Raw genomic sequence first — 11,447 nt, 5'->3', positions numbered from 1 at the left:
CTAAATTTAATCATTTAGAAAGATATTATGATTCAAAAGCACAGTCGGGAATATAAAATTAATGAAAGTCTCCAATCATCGATGAAATTATTAAATATTATTCTAATTAAACATAGTTGTGTGTGTGTGTTTTTTTTTTTGTTGGTCCCAATAATACACAATATTTTTACGAAATATTATAACTGATTTTAAATGTAATTTTGAGTTTAAGGTTCTATTCTTTTCGAATGCAATATAATTTTCTAAAATTGTGTTATACCGATTTTCTCTTAAACGATCAAGAGTTTGAATAATTCCCCTTAGGAAAATGTGCAATAGAGAAGCCTATGGTAATCTATGGCAACCTATGGCTACCATAGAAATTTGTAAGGCAAAATAATACGCCTATGGTTACCATAGAGATTTGTATGGCACAACCCCATAAGCCTATGGCTACCATAGAAATTTATACGGCAAGATACCATACACCTATGGCTACCATAGAAATTTGTATGGCAAAATACCATAGGCCAATGGTAACCATAAAGATTTGTATGGCAGTGTACCATAAATCAATGGTAACCATAAGGATTTGTCTGGCACGTCACCATTGGCCTATGGCAACCATAGAAATTCTTATGGCAGTGTACCATAGGCCAATGGTAACCATAAAGATTTGTATGGCAGTATACCATAGAGAAAAGCTGAACTAGATCTCCACTAACGAAACAACAACTTCTATTGAGTCCTCAAAAACATCTTCCAAAAGATAGAAATTTCCATTTTTTCTCCCCGAAGTTAATTGAATTCAACATGTAATCCCACAAGGCATTCCTGGTGAGTCTTTTCCAGCTTCCGGGTGGCCAATTTTCCCATTTTTGAGTGTTTGAAATCCGATGTTCCATTCTTTTAGGCTTAGAGTATCAGACCGCCATATTAACGCGTCATTCACTACAAGTGGAATCTTTCGCTAACTTTGGCGAATTATTTTAATATTTTTTCGATCTCATTCTTGGTTAAAAACATTTTATTGCAAACGCCTATGCGATTATCTATCTGAATTTATTAAGTTTTTAATTTCCGGCTGTCTGGTATTTATTATCTGTATCTTTTTAAAATATGTCGCGATTGGGTATAGGTTTTCGCTATGTTAAATTTTGCTGTTTGTTAACGCTGTCTTTGTACACTTTAATTATTATCTTGCTGTTTATATTTTTATCTAAAATTTTTATATTTCTTTTTTCCAACTGTTTCTGATTAAACGACATTTTTCTTTTTATTTTATCCCCTCCCTCTGATTTTATATAAATTTTTAAAGTCGCATCACTTTTCCATTATTAATGGTGTTTTATTCCCTGTAGCAATTTGTAAGCAATCTTCATGACGAAAAACGCAGTTAAGTGCTTATGATCAAGCCAGATCTTCCATTTTTTCAATAATTAAAATTTTTTTAATTATTTTAACTTGTTCGGTGATAATTTCATTTTATTGCTGTCATATATCAATATCAAAGTCAGTGCTTACAGTTCTCATTAGTTTTTGATTTTAATTCCTCTTAGGTTCTTGCAATGCTTTTTTACATTATCTTACATACGTTAGGGCTTTATATTTTTATCTTGTGTTTAATTTTTGCCTGCCATTAAATTGTTTTTTATCATGTCTCTGTGTTTTACTATCTTACAACTAATATTTCTTAAGTATCCACATACATTTGTACAATATTCTGTTACATATTTATACATAGCTTAGGGTCATCACTTAATTGGATTTGCTGGATTACTGGTTGACAATTATTTTGCTTCAATACATCAACGGGACAGTCCCTGGCCAAATCATCTGCTGCTGCTACCAAAAATGCTTTTAACAATTTAATCTTTCCTTAAGTATAAAACTTTTTCGTCATAGCGATGCCCTAAACCCAATTAATTTTTATTTACTATCCCTAACCAATTGTCAATAGCAATTATTAATTTTACCAATTTTAATCATGTCTTAAACATGTTTTGTTTTTACCAATGTTTCTATATTGCGTTCTCTTTTCTAACTGTGCTTAACACAACTCAACATAAATTTTCTGAGTTTCATATCCCTCACTAGTAGGGGATCAACTAATTTAGCCTGTTTTCTATTCTTAGCTTTTCATAGTCTAATACCATCTTTTTTATAGATAAAATTTTGTTCACATGCCACCACTGGTTGCATTGTTACATATTCGGCTTTTGTCCCGTTTGGTCTATTGTAAACTAATTCCGCTTCGACCACCGGCCCCACTCTTTATCTTTTGAGTTTTCATAGTATTTTATTGTTTTAGTAGTCTGTTTAATTTTTAGCTTAGTATCACATATCAAAATTTAAAAAATTTCCATACTCGCTCCGACCATCGGACCATTATTTTACTTCGCTTTCTTTTAGGTTCCTCTAATATCTGACGCTTATCTAACTAATTATGATACCAATCAATCATATTAATGTTTTTCATACTCGCTCCGACCTCCGGACCCACTTTCTATTTTCTTGTTTTTTTCAGCTTTAACAAATATTGGTTGCCTGTGCTCAATATATTTTGTTCCTAATCAATATAACCAATATTTTGCCCACTCACTCCGACCACCGGATCCATTTTCTAACGGTTAGTACTAACCGTTTAAAATTTATTCGAATAAGAACAGCATTGAGAAAGGATTCTGCAAGTAAAACAGGGGATGTTTATCAAAGAAATTTTTAAAAAAGCTTTCCGGATAATTATTAAGTTTTGCATTTTTAATATCCATTGCGAAAGATTTTTGTAAGTAATTATTTTTCGATGAATGTCAAAATATCAACGGGAAATGCTGCCATATGCTGTATGGCAAAGGTGTACCATAGTCTATGGAAAAATATTTCTTCATAAACTGTAGCACATCTTAGTTTTATGACAAAAATTTGCCATATACAAAAATGCCACAGGATATTCCGATGGGGTTTTGCCTATGGTAAAATTTCGCCAAACACTTTGGCCATATACGTACGGCAAAATTTTGCCATACATGTATGGCAAAAATTTGCCATATGAAAAGATGCCATAGAATATTCCTATGGGGTTTTGCCTATGGTAAAATTTTGCTATACACTTTTGCCATATACATATGGCAAAATTTTGCCATATGTATAAAAAAGTGTATGGCAGAATTTTGCCATAGGCAAAACCCCATAGGAATATCCTATGGCATTTTTTTATGGCAAACCTATGGCAAATTTTCCTAAGGGTCATGAAAGAAAAATGAAAGGCGATATAAGTGCAAGGTAAGTTTCATTACTTAGTGTGCTACCTACTTGCTTAACTTTGTTGCTTGTAGCTCTAAGGAGACTAGTAAATTTATTAAAAATAAATTTTGAAAATAGATAAAAATTAAATTCGTCAACAAGTGGCGCTACTAAACTATTGGCTTCAGTTATTTGCTGCATGTCAGTTCATTCTGCATTGAAGAAATCTGCATGCAGAAGGACCCTACCATTGAATTTTCAGCAATATCCAGAAAAAATCTAAATACGTGCCTACTACGCCATTATTGATGAAGCAAATTTAATATTTCATCTTACAATGGAGTAATATTGTACCCTAAAGGAAACGAAGGAAATAAAAATAAAAATATGACCACCGAAGCCGACGTCTTCAGGGGGTACCGGCCTCGGTAGCCATAAAAACGAAACCATTTCTAATTGAGGGAGAAGCAAATGCCTAAATAAACTCCCTCAGTACCCCGATGGTTTTGTATAGAAGGCCAGGAAAAAACATGAAATACAAATAACAAATTAAGAAAAGAAACTCAAACTAAATCATCAGAAAAATAAAAACTCACTTAGTCACAGGTCAAGCATCGATTTCACAAGCAAGCCGAATGAAAAGAGAACACTAAAAACTAAAGAAAACAACGCCCTCTATTACAATGCGCAAATGGAGAATAAAATAAAAGAAGTCAAGAGAAAGAAATGCGTAACAAATTAATAGAATGCTTAACTGGGGCTGCCAGTTAAGAATTGATTTGCGCCCTGTTAAAAGAAAAAAATATAAAAACCAAGAATTCTTCAATAATTTTTTAAATTAAAAAATTAACATTACAAAAACTAAAAGGAAAATCATTATTACTCAAATTATTTAAAAAAATATTCACAGCTTCCCGAAAACTTTCAACATTATTGCAAATATTTTTGATCCAAACCAATTGTAATATTGTACCCTAACATATCGTACTTTCTTGATAGCATGTTTATGCATGCATAAGTTGGATTTCTTTAACTGAAATATTTACTCATGAGTCTGTAATTTTGTCCCTATGCAGCTTTCAGTATGAAAAGTTGCTTCTGTAAATGATTTCTGATGTGCAATTGTGTTCTCCATCAGCTCCGTCATGTCTTAACAATATTTCTTACAAAATTCAAAATTTGGTGAAAAAAATCTGCTCTCATGAGTATAATGCAGCACGCTGCGCATTTATATCTTCTGTTTTACTTTAATTGATTTTTCAAATCCGCATTTAGTTTTGAGACAAACGACATTCCTTACTAAAAAAGGATCTGACTTTCTTAAGTTAGTTAGGAATTACTATATCGTACAGAGAACTTTATAAAGTTTTTCTTAAACAAGAAGGAGAAGAACAGTGAATCGTGGTTCTCTGTCAAGAAATAAAGAGGGGAAAAACTGTCTATTCCATTCGAATAAGAAAACACAATAATTTTAAAAAAGTATATATATTTACTTTTAATTATCTTTCTGTAAGCAAGTTTTATAATCATACAGATTTTTCATTCTCTTGATTAATTCCAGAAAAAAATGATAAAATCGTAAATTGTAAAAACAAAAATTTCAATCTTTCAATTGCTCTTCTACTTAATGGTTTCGACAGATTGCGGCTGTCATTCAGTTATGTTTTACAGTTTAGAATTCCAGATTTGTCCAAAAAAGTTAATTTTTATTTGTGATAAAATACACTCTTCTATCCGATTCTGTAACATAGAATACCACATCAATCATTACTTAGCATATTTATGATAATATTTTTCAACATACTAATCTCAGTCCTAATCGCAATAATCAGATTATTAAGTTATTAGTGAATTAGCTTTTTTTGCGCATTACGTGAGCTTTTTCATTTTGAGATAAGCAAAATTATTTAAAAATCAAGTTCATTTTAACGAGTATATTACTTAATAAAGAATAATTTTACGCAAATAATATTTTTAAATTAAAGTAATTTTCTATTTTTTTCTACTTTTTTTGGAATTTACTCATTTTTTTAAAAAATTCTTCTTAAGGTGAAACTTACTCCCATTATTATTTAAATGAAGATTTGAACCCTTGAAATAAAACTTCTAAAATTGCTTCTTCCAACTAATTTATAGAATTTAAATGAATGATCATTTTAAATGCAGTTCTTTGAGAACATTGGTGTTGAAATATAGACTCCTTGTTCACGAGGAGGTTTTTGCAATTTAACACTTTATCTAAGTACTTAAGGGAAACGATTGCAAGAGCCACTTATTTTAAATTGCTTCTAAATCTCTAAAACCATGCCTTCATTATCAAAGACATTATTAAGTATTACTGAAGAGTTTCCAATTAGACTTCACACATTCTTTTGCAGCGCTAACAGACTTCAAATTTCAATACTGCATCAAGTGAGGATATTTTATTTATTTGTGTATTATTTAAATATTTAAAACTTTAGTTTCTTAGTTTCCGAAATGAAACATTCCACTTTAGTGTAAATTAATACTTACTCATTTTTCTAAGTATCCTGTGCAAATATTCTAAGTTTTAAGCTAAATGAATGCCATATGATCCTCCCTTCTTTCCAGAAATTACGATACCCGTATTTTAAAATCATGATGTAAAACAGATTTACAAACTATACTCATATTATACAAACTCATATTATAGAATAGCAATATTATGTTGTATAAACCTCATTCGAGAATTCTGAAAAATATTTTTTCACTCAAAACTTATAAAGATTAAATAACCATAAAATTCCGAGTATTTTGACTTTAAACTTTTTGTTTCAGTCTTCATATTTTGTGTACATAAGAGTTGAAATTTATAATGATGGTGTTGGTTTTCAATGCTAACAAAGCCTTATTTAAACGTATGATTTTTAAGCAAAGATATTTAAAACATTTGTAAAGATAAAAGGAACGCCAATTCTTAAAGAACCATCTGAGTAAGTGTAATCCGATTCTTTTCCAAGCAGGTGTAGGCGAAACTTCTAACCAGCAGATCAACTGGGAAATGTTTTCCAAGTTAGAGGTTCATAACTTTCATCAGCACAACTTTTCAGGAACATTTTAGTAAGTGGTGTTTTTTAAAATTTGTGTATGGCAATTTGTACTACAATATGATTTACTTGTTGTTGAAATATGAATTATGTAATTTTTTAAGCTAAAGGATTCATTGCAAAATAAATACATCAATGTATTGCAAACCGAGTGCATCATTCTGGCATATAATTTTTAATCTCTAACACTTAGCCTCATGCCAGTTTCTCATCAATCTTAAATATTAATTTAAATTTTTATATAAATCCATTTTTATTCAACCTGAACAAAACTCTGAACAACGATATTTATAGTGATAAATAAAATATTTGTTGATATTAATTTACGGTTCAGAAAAAAAAAATCAAAAAAAAATCTTTTACATTCTTCTGAATTCTACTTGGTCATACATTTAAAGTAAAATATAATTTTATATTGGCTTTAATACTTCCATCGTGGTAATGACGAACCTTTATCCACCCTCTGCGACAAGAGTCCCACCTCCAGGGAAAAAATTAAAACAAAACACAAACTCCTTAAGAACTTGTGTAACTTATTTTAAAAAAATAATAACCAATAATAATACCCACCAATACAACAATAAGGCGCAGCGAATATTTCTAGAAAACGAGTTATCTCGTATCGTCGTTATGAGTCAAGTCTTTAGTTTATTACATAATTCATAGAATTAAATAAACTTTTGAAAGCAAAAAAATGAAGAATGCATCACCTATATAACCCCTATATTTTTCATTGCCAGTACTCATATTTTTGGATACAAAGTAATGGCATCTATTTGAATTATATGGTTCTAAAATCATCAATCAAAAGTTCAGTTATTTCTCCTTACACATATCTCTTTCTACATAATGAATCATACAGATGTCAGGCATCATCCTTTCATCTCCTGCCACATAACTTTTGAAGAAAACTCGATAAATTATGGTGCTAAACTTTATATACCTATTCCATAAGCCTCCATTTCAGCATGTCAGTTCTACACTCCATCGTAATCCAGCTATCTATCAATTTTTATTCATTCTTTTTTTAACGTATCATAAAGTAAATGATGTTGTCTAAAATGGGATAAAACATATCTTTTGATATTAATGATTTTCAATTGTGCAATTTGACAACAAACTTTAAGCAGAGAAAAGTATTCAAACATTTCATTAATTATTAAAAAGTTTGAAATATTCTCCTTGGGTTTTTTTCTGTTAAAAAATGGCACAACAGTTTTAAGTTAACCTAAAACTGAGGAAATATTGAATAACATTCGAAATAAGTTTTATTATAGCGTCATATAGTTCAAATTCCTGATAAAACCCAATTATGCAAATCAAATCATGTTATTGTTTACTTTACTTATAACATAAGTATTGAATAATATTTGTCTACACTGAAAGACATAAGAGATTCACGTAATTAGAAATCTAAAATTATGCAGTAAAACTGCAATTCTTCCGCATTATTCATAACATAAAAGAAAAATAAACGTTATGTAAAAGCAAACGCTGCTGCAATTAATTTAAGCGCTTTTTGCAAGAGACAGCATATTTTCTGCATCGATAACAAAATATTTTATCTTCGCACACGATATAACTTTCGTGTAAGAGAACATTTATCATTCTCATCTTACCATTTCAAACTTAATTAAAATAAACGTGAATTATTAATGATTGAAATAAATCTCTTTTTAGCAATAAATATAAATTTTATTCCTTTTAAAATAACAGTATAGCATAAATAAATATGAAAATAATTATTTTTTTAACGAAATTAAACATTGTTTTCCTTACAAAATTCTCTTAAGAATATGTATATTTTAATTATAATGATTGGATGGCGTACAGATTTTATGTTCTTAAGAGGTGAGTATTTTATTTTTACTGTTCGGATTAAATACGGATATTCTATTCTTAAAAGATGAATATTTCATTTACATTGTTTGAATGAAGTAAAAATATTATATTCTTAAAATATGAGTATTTTATATGTATTGTTCGTTTGAAACACAGATACTCTATTCTTAAAAGATGAATATTTTATTTGAGTTATTCAAAAGAAGTACAGATATTCCTAAGTAAAAAACTCAGCACAAAACGTTTAAGAAACTCTAAAAATCATTAAGCGTTTTGGCTAAAAATCTTGCAGTTTTTATCAACCGGAAGTAAAGGCTTTGTTAAGTTTTTTCCCCCTTTAATTAGTTGAATTTGAGTTTTAAATTAAGTCGAATTTGAGTTTTTAACTTCAAATTTATAACATTTTATTATGATCCAGTTATTGTTGCGTTTTGTTTGTTTTCAGAAATCAAATATTTAAAATCTGTAAACAGAGTTTCATGTACATATATTCCTTAAACATCTAAAAAACATTCTGTGTTTTTTATTAATAAAAAACTAGTTGCATCAGCTACGCGATACTAAAACATCTATGAATTCGTTATTACGAAAAGCGTAATGTGTTATTTTTACCGCAAGGGCTTATTTGATATTTTCTTTCGTTTCCTTATTAGCTTTATTTCTCATAAAAGGTAAAACACAGTCATAACAAATTCTGGGATTGAAGATTTATGTCATAAGGAGCATCAGGGAGTATAAATAAATGATAACAACGGGAATTGCTTTGCGCAATATTTGCTCCTGTGTTTAGTGATGATAGTTTTTTAAAAGCACATATGCAAGATTTTGGGAGGTCTTATTAATAGTAAAAAAATGTCGTAAAATATGGATTCAAAATTTTATGAAAACATTAAAAGACTTTTCTTGATTTATTTGCTAATATCTAGGGAGTTTTTGCATTGAATTTCATTTCTGAGCGTTCCTGAGCTTACTTTATATGTTGTAAAAAGTCTAATATTTTTATAAATATTAAAAACTCATAAAAAATGAATGTTAACGTCATGAAATAACATATAAAAAATTTTTCCAGAAATTTCAATATATATTTTATTTTTGAAACACAAAAAAAAAAATTAATTAATCTAAGCTATACAATGCTGAACTTAAATTATATTGTAATGACTTTTGTTCCTTTTTTAAAATGAAGTTAACTATTAACTTTTTTTTTATCATTTAACGCATTTTATCTTTCAAAATATTCTTTTTTCTAAATATAGTAATTTACATTAAAATTGTATTTTTTTTTATCAACAAGATATTTCTATTACATACATAATATGATTATATGCATGGCTTTCATAAACTAAGGGGAGATAAGCTGCATACATCTATATAATTTAGAATACATTTATATAGTTTATTAGTTATAGCTATAGTTAATAACCACTAATAGGATCGAAAAGTATGAAGTGGTAGTCAGAGAATCGAACGAAAAGAATCGATTAGTAGAGGGTGTACCTTCTCTTACAAACATGTCACGTGATTGCACACTTAAAAACGGATATTGGAGAATAACAAATGTTTTAATTCCCTCACAAAAGCAGTTTTCTGTCACAGATGGTATTCGGGTGTCTTAGATGGTATTAGTGTCCTTCCAGTGTCTCAGACACGATCTTTTGGGTAGAAATCCGAAAAATTAGCTTAAGAACAATTCCGGTAAATATTTTCATTTGCCAGAAAATCATTGACCAGATAAAATATGGCAGTATGTTATCATACTTAAAAATGAAAACAAGTCCCACCGAAACAGTTTTTGTTTGTACCGTCCCATAGACTCTCTTTCTTACAGTACAAATTTATATAAGTATTACGCATAGTCAAGATTAATTACACATGGTATTATGCATGATCAAGAGTATTGGAAGGGCTATGAACTTATTTAATTTTTATTATATTAAAGAAAGTTCATATCAAATTTTACCGAAATCTGTAAAGTAATTTTTACATAATTTGCTTAAAGTTAAAATTCACTTAATTTTTAAAGCCATAGAAGTTAATGGAAGAAAAAACGTTTCATTATTTGTTTTTTATTCATTGTAAAATTACAAATGATGATTATTAATTATTACAACAGTTAATAATATTTTTATCTTTTTAAAAAGATATGTGAATACAATATTTGGATATGTGTTATAACATTAAAAAAAACTCTTAAACGAGTTGCATTTTAGGAAATTCAATCGTGATATGAAGAATTATTTCTGAAAATAAATACTATATATCAAACGAATACCTGAAACTTAACAAATTGCTAATTTAAACATGTTGAGTTGCTATAATCAGAACCTTGTTTCAAAAAATAAGGTAATTACAATATATGTAAGCAAAACTATAAATATACATATTTGCGCTTAATTTTAAGATAGTAGCTTTCTTATTTTCACTTTAGGCGTAATGAAATTATTTTCAACCTAGTAGTCAATGGATTATTTTCCTTCATTCAAAACTGTTTTTTTATTTTATTTTATTTTTTATTACACTGTCATTTTGACACATTTTATTGTATTTTAATTTATACCAATCTGAAAACCTAGACGTTATCAAAACTTAACAATATAGTTCTCATCAAATAATTATATATATATATATATATTTCTAAATTCAATTGCATTTCAGTTAATGACATGATATTAACTTGGTTATTTCATCATGCTTATTTCATAAACATTTATGAATGTTTTCATGTTATTTTATCAGATTGATGTTTTGTGAAGTTATTAATTTATTTCAATAAATACTGAAATATAATTTCAAAATATTATTTGATACTTAAATATATAAAAATTGATATAAAAAACGAAAATATAGAAAACTTATTTAAATAAAATAGGGAACATGCTTTAAGGAATATTGTGCCAACTGCAAAATTCAACTTTTTTCTCTGCACCCATGTTATTATCACAGACTTGGAACCTAATATATGAATCGAAATCCACATTATAGGTAAAAAGTAATTGAATCAAGAGTCTTTGAGTCTTAAAGAAATTGTTATAAATTGGTTTACGTTAATTTAGGAAACATGTAAATTTTTATTCGGCATAAACACGTTTCATATTAGTAATACATTTCAAGCATCACGCTTAACATTTATAAACATATTTGATAAAACTTTTTTAGTCACATAGAAACTAATCTATCTTAAAAAAGTTTAAAAATGATCAAAATCAAAGTAACTGGGAAATTCTAAGCGTAATAATGTGAAGCTGGGGATGTACATAACTAATTAATCTCATATTAGTTGAATGAATTTTAAATGAATGATAAAAGACATTAGTT

The sequence above is a fragment of the Parasteatoda tepidariorum genome, chromosome 6 (assembly GCF_982258835.1).
Source record: "Parasteatoda tepidariorum strain Cologne lab strain chromosome 6, Ptep-v5.0, whole genome shotgun sequence".
In the NCBI taxonomy this organism is placed as follows: domain Eukaryota; kingdom Metazoa; phylum Arthropoda; class Arachnida; order Araneae; family Theridiidae; genus Parasteatoda; species Parasteatoda tepidariorum.
The sequence above is the reverse complement of the archived record's forward strand: the minus strand, read 5'-3'. Positions refer to the sequence as shown.